We start from the raw sequence: 18,484 nt of genomic DNA on the forward strand, positions 1-18,484 counted from the left end.
GAGGGGAACGGCACCGCAGTACCTCCAGGCTCTGATCAGGCCCTACACCCAAGCAAGGGCACTGCGTTCATCCACCTCTGGCCTGCTCGCCTCCCTACCACTGAGGAAGTACAGTTCCCGCTCAGCCCAGTCAAAACTGTTTGCTGCTCTGGCCCCCCAATGGTGGAACAAACTCCCTCACGACGCCAGGACAGCGGAGTCAATCACCACCTTCCGGAGACACCTGAAACCCCACCTCTTCAAGGAATACCTAGGATAGGATAAAGCAATCCTTCTCACCCCCCCCCTTAAATGATTTAGATGCACTATTGTAAAGTGGCTGTTCCACTGATGTCAGAAGGTGAATTCACCAATTTGTAAGCCGCTCTGGATAAGAGCGTCTGCTAAATGACTTAAATGTAAATGTAAATGTAAGGTAGGCATTGAAATACATCCACAGGTACACCTCCAATTGATTCAAATGATGTCAATTAATCAACCAATCAAATAAAATGTTTTTATAAAGCTGATGTCACAAAGTGCTGTACAGAAACCCAGCCTAAAACCCCAAACAGCCTATCACAAGCGTCTAAAGCCATGACAACATTTTCTGGAATTTTCCAAGCTGTTTAAAGACACAGTCAACTTAGTGTATGTAAACATCTGACACACTGAAATTGTAATACAGTGAATTATCAGTGAAATAATCTGTCTGTAATCAATTGTTAGAAAAATTACTTGTGTGATACACAAAGTAGATCTCCTAACCGACTTGCCAAAACTACAGTTTGTTAACAAGACATTTGTGGAGTTTAAGAAAAACAAGTTTTAATGATTCCAACCTAAATGTATGTAAACTTCTGACTTTAACTGTAAAACCAAAAGCTTACCTTGACTTGCAAGAGTTCCAGTGTTGGATAGTCATAGCCATAGCCAGCTGGCTAATACAGCATCCCTCTCTGTTGGATAGTCATAGCCATAGCCAGCAAGGTAACACAGCATCCCTCTCTGTTGGATAGCCATAGCCAGCTAGCTAATACAGCATCCCTCTCTGTTAGATAGTCATAGCCATAGCCAGCAAGGTAACACAGCATCCCTCTCTGTTGGATAGCCATAGCCAGTTAGCTAATACAGCATCCCTCTCTGTTGGATAGTCATAGCCATAGCCAGCAAGGTAACACAGCATCCCTCTCTGTTGGATAGCCATAGCCAGCTAGCTAATACAGCATCCCTCTCTGTTGGATAGCCATAGCCAGCTAGCTAATACAGCATCCCTCTCTGTTGGATAGCCATAGCCAGCTAGCTAATATAGCATCCCTCTCTGTTGGATAGCCAGCTAGGTAACATAGCATCCCTCTCTGTTGGATAGCCAGCTAGCTAACATAGCATCCCTCTATGTTGGATAGCCAGCTAGCTAATATAGCATCCCTCTCTGTTGGATAGCCAGCTAGGTAACATAGCATCCCTCTCTGTTGGATAGCCAGCTAGCTAACATAGCATCCCTCTCTGTTTGAGCCGGGTATTTGAGTAGGCTAAACTAGATGGCTGCATTCGCGAGCTAAGTAAGTGAAAGTGAAAAGAAATACCACAAAATATAGCTAGCTCTCGCTCTCTCTCTCTTTCTCTTGCTCTTCCTTTATTTTTAAGAAATTAACATGTTAAAAACAGGTAAACTATTATCTCTCTCTCTTTGAATCAACAACTCACCACATTTGATGCACTACAGTGCTAGCTAGCTATAGCTATTGCTTTCAGTACTATATTTTTCCCCTTCCCCTTTGATTGGGTGGACAACAAGTTCATGATCATGATGTAAGAGTTCTGGTGAGAACCATGAGCCTCCTAGATTTTGTATTGAATTCAAATCAAATCAAATTGTATTTGTCACATGTTTTGTTCACAGCAATACACACAATAAACAAAACTAAAACTGAAAGTTAAATAATAGAATTAAGGAATATATTCATATTAGGATGAGCAATGTAGGAGTGGCATAGACTAAAATACAGTAGAATAGAATACAGTAGAATAGAATACATACATGTACACATGAGATGAAGAAGGCTAAAATATGTCAATATAATTAGAGTGACGAGTGTTACATTATTAAAGTGGCCAGTGGTCTTTGAAGCACCTGTACCATCTGCCGGTGCCATCTTGCAAGAGGAGGACGGAAACTAGCTGTCCTCCAGCGACACCAGAGAGTGCTGTTGAGGTAACTGTAGACCTTCATCTAATTATTTGGTGTCATTTGAATATATTTAGCATTGTTTTATCTAAAAATGTTTTTTTTTAATGAAATTCATTGAGGATGGTCCTCTCATTCCTCTGAGGAGGAGCCTACCTTGATGGACACACAAGCATGGAGGCACACACACACAGATAGACACACACACACACACACACACACACACACACACACACACACACACACACACACACACACACACACACACACACACACACACACACACACACACACACACACACACACACACACACACACACACACACACACAGAGATAGACACACACACACACACAGAGATAGACACACACACACGCACACAGATAGACACACACACACGCACACAGATAGACACACACACACGCACACAGATAGACACACACACACACAGATAGACACACACACACACACACACACACACACAGATAGACAGACACACACACACACACAGAGATAGACACACACACACACGCACACAGATAGACACACACACACACGCAAACAGATAGACACACACACACGCACACAGATAGACACCCGCACAGGAACAAAGACAGACACACACATGCACACAGAAAAAAGAGAGAAAGACAGAAAGAGGGACAGAAAGAAAGCCGAGATGGTGAAGAGACATCATGTCTGTCTGACGTAGAGCAAAAGACGTAATAATACTGAGACACATATATAATGATGTAGAACTAGACATAATACTGTTATGGAATACCTAGGATAGGATAAGTAATCCTTCTCACCCCCCTTAAATGATTTAGATGCACTATTGTAAAGTGGCTGTTCCACTGGATGTCAGAAGGTGAATTTGTAAGTCGCTCTGGATAAGAGCGTCTGCTAAATGACTTAAATGTAAATGTAAATGTACTGAGACACTTACATACAGTGCCTTGCGAAAGTATTCGGCCCCCTTGAACTTTGCGACCTTTTGCCACATTTCAGGCTTCAAACATAAAGATATAAAACTGTATTTTTTTGTGAAGAATCAACAACAAGTGGGACACAATCATGAAGTGGAACGACATTTATTGGATATTTCAAAACTTTTTAACAAATCAAAAACTGAAAAATTGGGCGTGCAAAATTATTCAGCCCCTTTACTTTCAGTGCAGCAAACTCTCTCCAGAAGTTCAGTGAGGATCTCTGAATGATCCAATGATGATAAATACAATCCACCTGTGTGTAATCAAGTCTCCGTATAAATGCACCTGCACTGTGATAGTCTCAGAGGTCCGTTAAAAGCGCAGAGAGCATCATGAAGAACAAGGAACACACCAGGCAGGTCCGAGATACTGTTGTGAAGAAGTTTAAAGCCGGATTTGGATACAAAAATATTTCCCAAGCTTTAAACATCCCAAGGAGCACTGTGCAAGCGCTAATATTGAAATGGAAGGAGTATCAGACCACTGCAAATCTACCAAGACCTGGCCGTCCCTCTAAACTTTCAGCTCATACAAGGAGAAGACTTGCAGCCAAGAGGCCCATGATCACTCTGGATGAACTGCAGAGATCTACAGCTGAGGTGGGAGACTCTGTCCATAGGACAACAATCAGTCGTATATTGCACAAATCTGGCATTTATGGAAGTGGCAAGAAGAAAGCCATTTCATAAAGATATCCATAAAAAGTGTTGTTTAAAGTTTGCCACAAGCCACCTGGGAGACACACCAAACATGTGGAAGAAGGTGCTCTGGTCAGATGAAACCAAAATTGAACTTTTTGGCAACAATGCAAAACGTTATGTTTGGCGTAAAAGCAACACAGCTCATCACAATGAACACACCATCCCCACTGTCAAACATGGTGGTGGCAGCATCATGGTTTGGGCCTGCTTTTCTTCAGCAGGGACAGGGAAGATGGTTAAAATTGATGGGAAGATGGATGGAGCCAAATACAGGACCATTCTGGAAGAAAACATGATGGAGTCTGCAAAAGACCTGAGACTGGGACGGAGATTTGTCTTCCAACAAGACAATGATCCAAAACATAAAGCAAAATCTACAATGGAAATGGTTCAAAAATAAACATATCCAGGTGTTAGAATGGCCAAGTCAAAGTCCAGACCTGAATCCAATCGAGAATCTGTGGAAAGAACTGAAAACTGCTGTTCACAAATGCTCTCCATCCAACCTCACTGAGCTCGAGCTGTTTTGCAAGGAGGAATGGGAAAAATGTTCAGTCTCTCGATGTGCAAAACTGATAGAGACATACCCCAAGCAACTTACAGCTGTAATCGCAGCAAAAGGTGGCGCTACAAAGTATTAACTTAAGGGGGCTGAATAATTTTGCACGCCCAATTTTTCAGTTTTTGATTTGTTAAAAAAGTTTGAAATATTCAATAAATGTCGTTCCACTTCATGATTGTGTCCCACTTGTTGATGATTCTTCACAAAAAAATACAGTTTTATATCTTTATGTTTGAAGCCTGAAATGTGGCAAAGGGTCGCAAAGTTCAAGGGGGCCGAATACTTTCGCAAGGCACTGTACCCGTTGGAGACCCTGTTATAGTGATACAGTGAGGGAGGCGACAGTTATAGTAGTTAGTTTCTTGCCAATCATTTGCCTCTGCTTGTACCTCTGGACCAGTTACAGAGAGACAGTCTAGCCAAGCACACACCCACACTGCCTGGCCCCATTCACTCTTAGTCAGCCACACACTCACTCACTCTCAGCCAGCCAGAGGCTAGCTACTCTCTCTAGTTAGCCACACTATCTCTCCCTCTCTCTCCCTCTTCCCACACCACATCCAGAAGAGCCGTTTAATTCACTGCCCTCTTTCTCTTCCTCTCTTTCTCCCCCTCTTGTTCAACCATGCCGCTAAATAGATTCTCTCTCTCTTCACTCCCTCTTCCTCTCTACCTCCACCTCTCTCGTTCTCTCCACCCCTCTCTGTTTCTCTCTCTCTCTGCCTGGGCAATATACAGAACAACATTTTGCTCCTGGCTTTAAAACAAGAGAGACACATTACTTCCTAATCTTTATCATATTCCTTCAAAATCCTCGTATCCGTCTACCCAGCCCCCTTCTTCTCTTTCCCCTCTCTCTCTTTTCTCTCTCTCTCTCTCTCTCTCTCCCTCGCCTGTCAACAGTGCCCTAGTTATAGTGTCGGTGCTCATCGTCACGCCAACAATTACACCAAGCCGCGCGCCTTTTGTTGAGGCATTCTCTTTAATTACTGGAAATGTGTAAAATGATTACACCCAATCTAAATCATGTGTCCCCTCTCATTTCATTCCATTTCACCCGGATGATTTGGAATGATACACTAGGTGGTTTGGTTTAGTCTTCCCCTGTCCAATCTGAATTGGAGACAGCAGCTAAATGCTGGCGTCTCAGTTGGAGGGCTGCCTGTCTGCCGTTGCCATAAGCGGGGCTGTGATGAACAGCGTATGAAACTGTAATGACATCTAAACTGCGGGCACGCTATAGATTAACCTAAAAAAGCCATTGAGGCTGTCAGAAAATAGCTACAGGCAGGAATTGGTGTCGTGTGTGTGTGTGTGTGTGTGTGTGTGTGTAAGCCACTCATAAGCCACTCCGTCAAATCCCTCAAATGAAATATTCTGCGATGACTGTTCAGGGGCTATGTCCTGTGGCTATATCTCATTGAGGGGGCCGCAGTGGAAAGGGTCCAAAGCTTCAAGTTCCTCGGGGTTGCACATCCCTGACAACCTGAAATGGTCCCTGTCGGGGAGTATTCCAGGACATCTACAACACCCGGTGTCACAGGAAGGCCAAGAAGATCATCAAGGACCTCTGTCACCCGAGCCACAGCCTGTTCACCCCGCTACCAGAAGGAAGTGACAGAACAGGTGCATCTATCTCCAGGCCATCATCAGACTGTTAAACAGTAAACACTAGCTGGCCTCCTCCCAGTACCCTGCCCTGAAGCTTAGTCACTGTTTCTAGCCGGCTACACTACCCTGCACCTTAAGAGACAGCTTTGCCCTGTCTACATAGAGTCATTGAACACTGTTCACTTTAAAAAGGTCATAAACAGTGAAAATAATGTTTTTCATCAAATGGGATGATATCTTGATGGAACCAGTTCATCGTAGCTTGACGTAAGTATGAAAAATGACTGAGGCTGGAATCATACAGTTACTGGTCTACTCCCATGTCAAATGTTTGGATTCAGGAAGCAGGTATTACTTTATGCAAAGTCAGGTAAAGCCGGTAATATTTATACACCAATGATAGTGTCTTGTAATTGTAACTCATTTAAATATGTAACGCCTTAAAACCATCATCATATGGCTTTGTTTACAAACCATAAAATAGCGTAAAGTACAACGTGGCAAAACAATACTGGTAACTAACCCCTTTTCATCTGTGTCGTGACTTTTAGCTAGCAAGCTACCTACCACTGTGTCGTGACTTTTAGCTAGCAAGCTACCTACCACTGTGTCGTGACTTTTAGCTAGCAAGCTACCTACCACTGTGTCGTGACTTTTAGCTAGCAAGCTACCTACCACTGTGTTGTGACTGGATGCCATCGTGTTAATTTAACTTTACACTATCTTCTGAAGATTGAAGACATTGATTGGACAGCAGGGCCTGCTTTTCATTTCAGGTGGACAGGCTGCACCGAAAATCATGTCGCGCGTGTGTAGTACACATTTCAGGGGCAGTTGCTTTATCAATTGGGGAGAACATTCAATGGGTCTTGCCAGGAAGCTGATCCTGAAGACGGATGCTGTACAATCATTGACAGTGGATCAGTGGATCTTGCAAGCGCTGTAAGTATCAGAGTTTGATGAGTCTGACACAATGTCTGTAACTGTTTTGACTTGTGAACGGTATATCTTATGTAACACACCTGACATTCACTCTATGGTTTTGGTTCTTCCATCCTTAAGCCCCCCCTACGTTGTCTGAGAACTGCCAGCACACAGCTGACATGAAGGAATGTTGTCCACAGAAGGAGTTGCGTTGTGTATAGTATTTGTAATTTACCCCTAAAATCATGTTCTTCTCATCCATTGTGTGGGTTGTTGTCTTACAGTTGATGTAGCTTGTGTCATTGAGGCTAATCATGATGATTCGGTAGGGAAGGGGGGGGTTGGGGGGGGTAATTATTTAAACTTTCCATCTCCTTGTGTCTTTCAAATGTCATCAAGTTGTAATGACAGGCATTTTAGAAAATTCTGTCTGCACCGCTTCCAAGGCAACCACCGCAGCAGGAATGCTGCGATACGAAATCAGCTTACCCAAGGCAACCACCGCAGCAGGAATGCTGCGATACGAAATCAGCTTACCCAAGGCAACCACCGCAGCAGGAATGCTGCGATACGAAATCAGCTTACCCAAGGCAACCACCGCAGCAGGAATGCTGCGATACGAAATCAGCTTACCCAAGGCAACCACCGCAGCAGGAATGCTGCGATACGAAATCAGCTTACCCAAGGCAACCACCGCAGCAGGAATGCTGCGATACGAAATCAGCTTACCCAAGGCAACCACCGCAGCAGGAATGCTGCGATACGAAGGCAAGGAAGGGGGGACATGGTGTAAAGCTGTGACGACAGACCCAACAAACTGTAAGTAATCGTCATTCATTTTAAATCGATTGAGCATTCCAGGCACACAAAAATTCCAAATACAAACACGGAAAAGTCTCACAAAAAAGTACACAACCAAATATTGCATATTTCAAATTGAGTACTTCAAGAACTTCAGAAAACACATAGTAAAATAAGTAGATCACTACTTCAACGAATTGATAGCATCATGTTTCAGAAAAGGAAATAAAATTCACTACCTGTTTCACTGAACATTTCCCTTTACAGGCTACATAGACAGGCTCCTGGGATCTCCTCTTCAACAAGGTCACCCTTGATCCAGCGCCGTATGTGGGGAAGCTGTGTGACCCCTGTCTGCCCATTGTGAGAGGCCTGACAAGGAGGAGGCCATAACTGGATTTGTCTCCCTCTTCAATCTTGGGGGTGACTGAAACCAAGCCTGCTTGATTGACGCGCGGGTACATGGGTCCCCCTTCCTTAATCTCTGTAGATTTGCATTTTTTACGTGATATGACATCACACTTTGTTACTTTGTACAGTTTCTATAATCATTCAGATGGGGGGGGGGGTGAGTGTTACAAATTGTACGAATCACTGGGGTCCTGCAAAAGTGTAGGGCGGCCACATGCCCATATTAGGATTATGGCTTTCATTTTTTTCTACTGTTCGAATAATGCCTCACCATTATTTCTCATCTTTTATTTCTCGTGAGTGTTCATGTCGATCAGTCTTAAAGCTATAGGCTGGCCGATTGTAAATTATATAATAAATGTCTTATGGATACATCCAGGTGACGTCAGAAGTTTACACACAATTAAGTTGGAGTCATTAAAACCCGTTTTTCAACCACTCCACAAATGTCTTGTTAACAAACTATAGGAGTAGGATGAGGGCACGGCTAAAGGCTATAAGAACTGGTCGTCGAGTGCGTTGGGAACAGAGTATAAAAGGAGCAGATTTCTGAGCATGCTAGGATAGATTCAGGGCATAATGTACAGACAAGGGTATGGTAGGGTGCGAGTACAGTGGAGGTAAACCTAGACATTGAGTGACAATGAGAGAGGTTGCATCTCTGGAGGCACCAGTTAAGCTAGGTGAGGTCTCCGCATGTGTGGGGGCTGGGACAAAGGAGCTATCTAAGGGCATGTTGAGTGGGACTCGGGGCTCCGCAGTAAAATAAAACAATGAGAGCTGCCCTAAACAACAGGATACAAGGCGTATTGACATTAGAGAGAGGCATAAAGCAATCACAGGTGTTGATTGGGAGAGCTAAGACAACAATGGGTAAACAGCTAAGACAACAACGGGTAAACAGCTAAGACAACAACGGGTAAACAGCTAAGACAACAACGGGTAAACAGCTAAGACAACAACAGGTAAACAGCTAAGACAACAATGGGTAAACAGCTAAGACAACAACGGGTAAACAGCTAAGACAACAACGGGTAAACAGCTAAGACAACAACGGGTAAATAGCTAAGACAACAACAACGGGTAAATGGCGATGAATAGGCAGAGAGGGTCAGGTAGCTACACACAGGGCCTGAGTTCGAGGCTGGGACCGACAGATAAACAATGTGAAGTACCGTGTTAATGAACAGTCCAGCAGGCATCAGCTGTGTAGCCGAGTGATCATAGGGTTCAATGAGCAGCAATAGATTAAACGGAGCCGTTCGGTAGTCGTTACTACGGTAGCCGTGCGGGAGACACTGCGTTCAGAAACCTAGCGTGCCGGGGCTAGCAGATGGGTCTTCACTGACATCCTCGATACAGAGGACGGTTGAGAGCACATCGGCCGAATTACATCAGCAGACCAGTCATGATGGATTGGCGTGGCTCCGTGTCGACAAAAGGTGCAGGCCAATTGGCAAGAGAGGTATTGTAGTTGGTGTACGTCGGTGGCTAGCCAGGAGATGTGCCTAGCTTGAGGCTAGCTCGAGGCTAACCGGTGCTTGCGTCTGGACAAGGGTGTTATCCACAATAGCCACTCGGTAGCAGCTAGCTAGCTGCGATGATCCAGTGTAATGGTCTAGAGCTTGCGGCAGGAATCCGGTGATGTAGTGGAGAAAAGCAGTTCGATATGCTCAGGGATGATATCGCACTGTGCAGACTGGCAGGTATTATTATTCAAGGTAAGGACCGCTAGCAGTGGCTAACAATGACTAAATAGATGGTAGCTAATTAACTGGCTAGCTTCTGATAGCTAGTTTATGATGGAGGTTTAAGATTATAAGGTCTAAAAAAATAGCAGATCCGTGCCACATTGGGTGAGGCGGGTTGCAGGAAGGTATATTTGAATCGAAAATGGAAAAAAGAGATTGAAATATATTGAAATATACACCCCAAAAAAATAAAAAATGAATATTTACACGGGATAAAAACGAAAGTTTCTTACTGTTACATCATCTTGGATTACAATGATGTCCACGTGTGCATAACGATGGTTGCAAGGCCCGGTGGTCAGTCCACCGGCGATGCCGAGCACCGGAGTGGGAGTAGGCGTGACAATACAATTCTTTATAATGCTAATGCAGAGGCACCAATAAACTGTCCAGTACACTTATTGTATGCTGTTTTCATGTACGTTCCCTCATATCTAACCTTCTAAGGTGACTCAGGCTTTACTTAGTCTTAGGAAGAAGTGCATCAGTGAACTGTATCCTGTAATTAGTTACACAGCAATAGAAATACAGTTGTGTATTGACGCTGTTTGTCTGATATCCAATACTCCATGATCAGCTCTGTTGACCATGAGAGCATTTTGCAGAGAAATGTGTGTGTTGAGGCACACTGCTTAGTCTCGAAATGACATGTGGTCCATTGTTTACCTGAACATCAATGACTCAACCGTTGTTTACCTTGTTACCTGGCAACGACCACAAGTGTGTTTCAAAGAGCTGTCAGTCAAGGCAAGCTCATGATATGAGTTCCCCACCCACTCAGCCTGTTCTCTCAGGCTTCCTGATATTTAGAGATGAGAGATAATTTACAATTTCTTAAATTCTGAGCATTTTAATAGCGTAAAAATTTTATGGAGGACGTTTTGGTCATTCAAAGGATATTTTTACTTGGGATGACTGTGTGGGATCTTTAGTCATTTTTCCACACTGTTTTATCCGTATATAAAGGGAAAGGGGGATACCTAGTCAGTTGTACCTTCAACTGAAATGTGTCTTCCACATTTAACCCGACCCCTCTGAATCAGAGAGGTTCTGTCACGCCTTGGTCATTGTATTTTGTGTTTTCGTTATATATTTGGTTAGGCCAGGGTGTGACATGGGTTTATGTATTGTATTTTCGTATCGGGGTTTGTAGTATTTGGGATTGTGGCTGATTAGGGGTGTGTGTGTGTTAAATAGGTTTGGCTGCCTGAGGCGGTTCTCAATCAGAGTCAGGTGATTCTCCTTGTCTCTGATTGGGAACCGTATTTAGGTAGCCTGGGTTTCGCTTTGTATTTCGTGGGTGATTGTTCCTGTCTCTGTGTAGTGTTCACCAGTCAGGCTGTAATAGGTTTCACGTTCCGTTTTGTTGTTTTTGTATTTATTCGTTATTTCATGTATAGTTTCGTTATTTGTTTTCACTAATAAACATGAGTAACAAACACGCTGCATTTCGGTCCGACTCTCTTTCGACAAACGAAGAACGTCGTTACAGGTTCCTTAATCGACATCCAGGTCTTCGGCGCCGTGGGAACAGTGAGTTACCTGCCTTGCTCAGGGGCAGAACCACGTTGTTTTTTTTTCACTGTCAGTTCGGGTATTCGATCCAGCAACCTTTCGGTTACTCACCGCATCGGCGATAACATCTGCAGATCTGTGTACTTTGACTTTGATTTGGTCTTCCTCTTGTTCATTAAAACACACGCGTGTGGGCACACACACACCACACACACACACACACCACACACCGCACACACACCACACACACGTTTGAGTGCTCCAGTTCAGCACAACTGGATGTGGGATATCGAACAAACAGTATATTTACATAAATCTACAAATCAAGGACATAGGAGCTTAAAGTGTAGATGCCATGGTCTATGAATTTTCTCATTTCCGAGTGCTTGTATGACAGACACACACATGCACAACGTGCCGTACACAAAGACACACACACACACGATGTACTCATTCTGTCACAACAGCAGTGTGCCTGGTAGGAAAACGTCTTCTGGGTCTGTCAGACTTACCTGGTGAATCTGTTGCGCATGCTTAAAATGTTGGTCTCTGATTCCAACAAAAAAGTACAAAGACTGATGTGCCTGGAAACCCAACGAAGTTGAATTGCATAGGATTCTACATCGGGCAGAAATGAGTGTTTGAATTATAAAAGTTTCCTCTCAAGACCTCTACAAGCCAGAATGTTTTGTGAAGCTAAGCCTGAAGCATGTACAGAAGAGGCATGCATACTTGCCGAGCTTGTGCACGTGGCAACATGGTTCTGTACAGTGGTGGCAAGTACTGAAGTAAAACAAATACTTTAAAGTACTACTTAAGTTGTTTTATTGGGTATCTGTACCTCACTATTTTTTTTTATTTTTAGGACTACTTTTACTTTACTACATTCCTTAAAGAAAATAATTTACTTTTTACTTCATACATTTTCCCTGACACCCAAAATTACTCGTTACATTTTGAATGCTTAGCTGACAGGAACATTTTCCAATTCATGCACTTGTCAAGAGAACACATGCTTATCCCTATTGCCTCTGATCTGGCAAACTCACTAAACACAAATGCATAATTTGTAAACGATGTCTTGGAATGTTGGAATGTCCCCCTGGCTATCAGATAAAATGCTGCTGTCTGCTTTGCTCAATATAAGGAATTTGAAATTATTTCTATTTTTGATACTTAAGTATATTTAAAAGGAAATACTTTTAGACTTTTCCTCAAGTAGTATTTTACTGGGTGACTTTTAGTCATTTTCTATTAAGGTATCTATACTTTTACTCGAGTAACACAGTGCGATTATTTTTCCACCACTGGTTCTGCGCGTGCTGCAGGTGGTAGGAATCTGAGCGCTCTTCCAGCACTTTGAAAAGCTGATGTAACTATACTTTCCTGTGGATATATTGTATAACATTCAAAAGGACCAATCGCACGGACAACCGGTTAAGTACGTTAAAATAATTTATTCAACGTTCTGGCTTGTAGAGGCTGTGAAAGGAAACTTTCCTGATTTAAAATGTTAATCTTTGAAGAATTCGATGCAATTGAACGTCGGGTTTCCATGTAAAATACGGATTCGATGGATGACTGAGGAAATGCATATTTGTAACAGTGATATCAAAATGACTACTTAAAAAGATTCCACGTGACTGTAGTTTTTGCGAGGTGTTAGCTCGGTCACTAATCACGTTGATATGACTGTGGAAAATGTTTGAGAATAGATTATAGCTGAAAATAAATTTATACAACGGCGCCATCTTGTGGAATAAAATGAGCAGTGCAGCCATCCAGACTAGTAGATATAACCGCAGCGCTCCGTTCCATCACGTGATGACAGGCAACTCGATGTTGTTTTCGCGCAATGGACCAGAGCTACTACTACTGTATATGGGTTCTATTCCTTTAATGTATGGCTTATATTCAAACAGCATGACCACTGACATATGTAGGTCTGCTCTGCTCAGCCTTTCTGGTCGGGGTCACACAGCTCGGAAACCTTTAGTAGGAGGAAATACATTGCAACGTAACAAAGTATACATTGTAGAAAGGAGAGATAGATGGGGTTTAATCAACGGTCTGACGGGAGTAACGTTACACTAACCGGCTCCTAAACTAGTATGACGCTAGTTCGTACCTTTTCAAAGTATTTATTGTCTATGTCAGTGATCTCTCTGCTTTCTGCTAAATTGTGTTAGAAAACACATTACCATATGGGAAAACTGCACCGATCATAGGGAAGTGTGTCATGTTTCCTTGGAGACTGTATGGAGAGTCACAGTTGGTGGGCACCTGTTTAATACCCGTTTGTTTCTCGAGGGGGGTTACGGAATGAAAAATGATTGGACCAAGAAATAAACAGCACAGCACGCAATGGGGTCAAAGGTTGTGTTCCACTGGGGAAAACTTCAGGACCCGTTTTAGAAAACATAAGCAGCTCAAAAATAAATCACCTATCATTTCATTATCTAAACACTGTTTCGTGATTCATGCAATAAACTAGAGTCTGAACTATTCGAGTTAGCTGGACAATTTTTATTTTATACCTTTATTTAACTAGACAAGTCAGTTAAGAACAAATTAATTTCAATGGAACAGTAGGTTAACTGCCTGTTCAGGGGCAGAATGACAGATTTGTAGCTTGTCAGCTCAGGGGTTTGAACTTGCAACCTTCCGGTTACTAGTACAATGCTCTAACCACTAGGCTACCCTGCCACCCCTATGTATGTTTTCTGTAGCAATATTTTTGAGAAAATTCACTAGTCCTTAAAACACTTCCTCTACACAGTGAGTATTTCCTATCACCACAATATATTGAATTGTATTCACGTTCTTTTGGCTAGCCAATTAGCTAAATCGTATCATGCATTCAGTCTTGCACGTACTTTGTATCTACAGTTTAAATAAATTCATTAGGCCCTAATCTATGGATTTCACATGACTGGGCAGTGGCAGTCAGGCCCACTCACTGGGGAGCCAGGCCTAAGCATGAGTTTTTCCCAACAAAAGATCTTTCTTACAGACAGAAATTCTTAACTGGGGTGTCCAGATACTTTTGTACACTGAACAATTATATAAACACAACATGTAGAGTGTTGGTCCCCATGTTCCATGAGCTGAAATAAAATATCCCAGAAATGTTCCATATACACAAAAAGCTTAATCAATTAAATTGTTTCCAAGTTACGTTTTATCGTGTTGTTCTGTACATACAGTGCGTTCGGAAAGTATTCAGACCCCTTTACTTTTTACACATTTTGTTACGTTACAGCCTTATTCTAAAATGGATTAAATATTTTTTTCCCCTCATCAATCTACACACCATGCCACATAATGACAAAGCAAAAACTGATTTTTATAAAATGTTGCACATTTATTAAAAATAAAAAGCAGAAATATCACATTTACATAAGTATTCAGACCCTTTTCTCAGTACTTTGTTGAAGCACCTTCGGCAGAGATTACAGCCTCGAGTCTTCTTGGGTATGACGCTATAAGCTTGGCACCTGTATTTGGGGAGTTTCTCCCATTCTTCTCTGCAGATCCTCTCAAGCTCTGTCAGGTTGGATGGGGAGTGTTGCTGCACAGCTATTTTCACGTCTCTCCAGAGATGTTCAGGTCTGGGCCACTCAAGGACATTCAGAGACTTGTCCCGAAAACACTCCTGTGTTGTCTTGGCTGTGTGCATAGGGTCATTATCCTGTTGGAAGGAGAACCTTCGCCCCGGTCTGAGGTCCTGAGCAGGTTTAAAAGGCACAGTCAACTTAGTGTATGTAAACTTCTGATCCACAGGAATTATGATACAGTGAAATTATCTGTCTGTTAACAAGTGTTGTAAAAATGTCTTGTGTCCTGCACAAAGTAGATGTCCTAACCGGCTTGACAAAACTATAGTTTGTTAACAAGAAATTGGTGGAGTGGTTGAAAAACGAGTTTTAATGACTCCAACCTAAGTGTATGTAAACTTCCGTCTTCAACTGTATATGAAAGATTAGTGGAATCTGTGTGGGTAGCTGGACAGGCAGGACGACTGACAGTGAAGGTGAACAGGTGGTCATTAAGAAGTCAATAGTAATCATCCGCGAGTCATTTAGGCTCGTAACTATTTATCATAAATCATGAAATAATACAAACAGTGAATACAATACAAAATATAATCCCATTATCAAAGTCAATCAGTTAGCAAACAATGACGTTTCTCATTTCACTCTTTCAATTGTCTTCATGTGTCCATATAATTACTTTCCACACACATGAACCATATCGATTGCATAATTGGCCTATGACGATCCGGAGGGATGTAATCATTGACAATTCACATTACACAATATGTTTGAAGCGTGCGCTCCAAGCCGCGCTCCGCGGTGATAACTATAAACTATAACTGAATGGCCCACTCTCCCGATCGCCACAGATAATTCAGATGAAAGGTAAGAGTCGGTGGACTTACGTGGATTCATGGACGCACAGAACTTCTGGATCAGATGGTGTTAAGGAAGAGAAAGCAGCGAGATCAGGCGATGGCAATTTCCTCCTTTTATGGAGTTGAGATCGGTCGGACATTTCCACCTGACCTAATTTAAGCGCCCCTGGCCCAGCTGAGTAAATGGCAATGAATTAAAGGATTATTCCACCAACTCCATGGGCCTTTTCTACAGTATATGTGAATCGTAATAATCGAGCTAACCAGATAGTTTAACAGGCAAAAAAGACCTAAAACTGATGTTATACAATGTAGATTCTTCGTAGGTAGCTCGCTGCCAATTCTTTGTGTCAGTAGTATCTAGCGGGTCAACGTTAGCCCTACTATGGGCTTGCGATCTACACACACTACAGTGGGTATTATAGGCAGGTAAAAATGACTAAATTGACACAGTATGTATTTATTAATGTATTACTGCTACTACTACTGCTACTACGACTACTACTACTGCTACTGCTACTGCTACTGCTACTGCTACTACTACTACTACCCCTTGTCTTTCCTGCTCCATCTTCCCCTCATCTATTAACTTCCCCTCTTCATTCCTCCTTCTCGTCCACCTTCCTCATTCACTCTCCTCTTACTGTCGTTTCCCATATAAATACTAATGTTGTAATTTACTCCATAGTCCACCAGATGGAGGCATTGACCCACAATGCAAACCTGAACAAATCAAATCTACTTAGCCTATTACTTTGGCTCCATTCTCTTATGCTTTCATCCCTGTCCTCTTTTGATATGCATATTATTTAAGCACTCACATTCTTCTCTAAATCTTTTTAAGTTGTAGCTTCTAGCTGGCTCGGTCATTTACCTAATCAACCATTAACAGTCTCTTACTTCCAGCCAGCTGACTGTAGTGCATTATCATTACTGTAGCATTATCCTAATGAGCCAGCAGCAAGGGGCCATAGTGTTCAAGTGGCATATTTATTATTATTATTATATTGTTACATTAAGTGGATTTAGTGTCTCCTAATAGGGTGAACTGGGTATTGCCTTAGGAACAAGCCACACGTAAGTGTTTCTTTTCTCCCCTCACACCATCCATCTTCCATGTACTCTCAGAATTCAATTTGTCTCCAAGAAACGGTGGAGGCTCATGAGACCTGAGCTGAATATTGTCTCATAAGTTAATATACTTAGTTGGTCTCTGAAGAACTAACCAATGATTGATATCAGTGGCAAGAAAAACGTATGTGAACCCTTTGGAAATACCTGGATTTCTGCATAATTTGGGCATAACATGTGATCTGATCTTCATCTAGGTCACAACAATAGACAAACACAGCGTGCTTAATCTAATAACACACAAACAATTAAACGTTTTCATGTTTTTATTGAACACACAGTATAAACATGCACAGTAAAGGGTAGGAAAAGTATGTGAACCATTGGATTTAATAACAGGTTGACCCTCCTTTGGCAGCAATAACCTCAACCAAACATTTTCTGTAGTTGCGGATCAGACCTGCACAACGGTCAAGAGGAATTTTGGACCATTCCACTTTACAAAACTGTTTCAGTTCAGCAATATTCTTGGGATGTCTGGTGTGAACCACTCTCTTGAGGTCCTGCCATAGCATCTCAATCAGGTTGAGGTCAGGACTCTGACTGGACCACTCCAGCAGACATATTTTCTTCTGTTGAATCCATTTTGTTGTTGATTTACTTCTGTGTTCTGGGTCATTGTCTTGTTGCATCACCCAACTTCTGTTGAACTTCAAAACCTTTGAAAGAGAAGGTTTGTCCAAACTTTAGACTGGTACTGTACACATATAGTAACATACACAACGAGAGGAGCATTCAGAGGAGCAGGCGCGCACGCACTCACTCACACTCTCACTCACTCACTCACTCACTCACTCACTCACTCACTCACTCACACTCTCACTCACTCACTCACTCACTCACTCACTCACACTCACTCACTCACACTCTCACTCACTCACACTCTCACTCACTCACTCACTCACTCACACTCTCACTCACTCACTCACTCACTCACTCACTCACACTCACTCACTCACTCACTCACACTCTCACTCACTCACTCACTCACTCACACTCTCACTCACTCACACTCTCACTCACTCACACACTCACTCACTCACACTCTCACTCACTCACTCACACTCACTCACTCACTCACTCACTCACTCACTCACTCACTCACACTCACTCACACTCTCACTCACTCACTCACACTCACACTCTCACTCACTCACTCACACTCTCACTCACTCACACTCTCACTCACTCACACTCTCACTCACTCACTCACTCACACACTCACTCACTCACTCACTCACTCACACTCTCACTCACTCACTCACTCACTCTAAAAATCACAATATTAATTGAATCATGAAGATGTTTCTCTCAGAGCTTAATAGAAAGGATTTGTCAAATCCTCTTAACACAAGTTATAAATGTATTCTCTTTTATAGGAGTGTTAGACATTCATGTATTCTGCTGCCTGGAGTTTCTAAAATGCATCTAATATTATATTTCTCAAAGCTGGAAAAAATCCAAATAAATACAGTCTGTGAATAGAAAGTGGCCATTACCTTCAT

This window comes from Oncorhynchus masou, chromosome 32 (assembly GCF_036934945.1).
Source record: "Oncorhynchus masou masou isolate Uvic2021 chromosome 32, UVic_Omas_1.1, whole genome shotgun sequence".
Taxonomy (NCBI): Eukaryota; Metazoa; Chordata; class Actinopteri; order Salmoniformes; family Salmonidae; genus Oncorhynchus; species Oncorhynchus masou.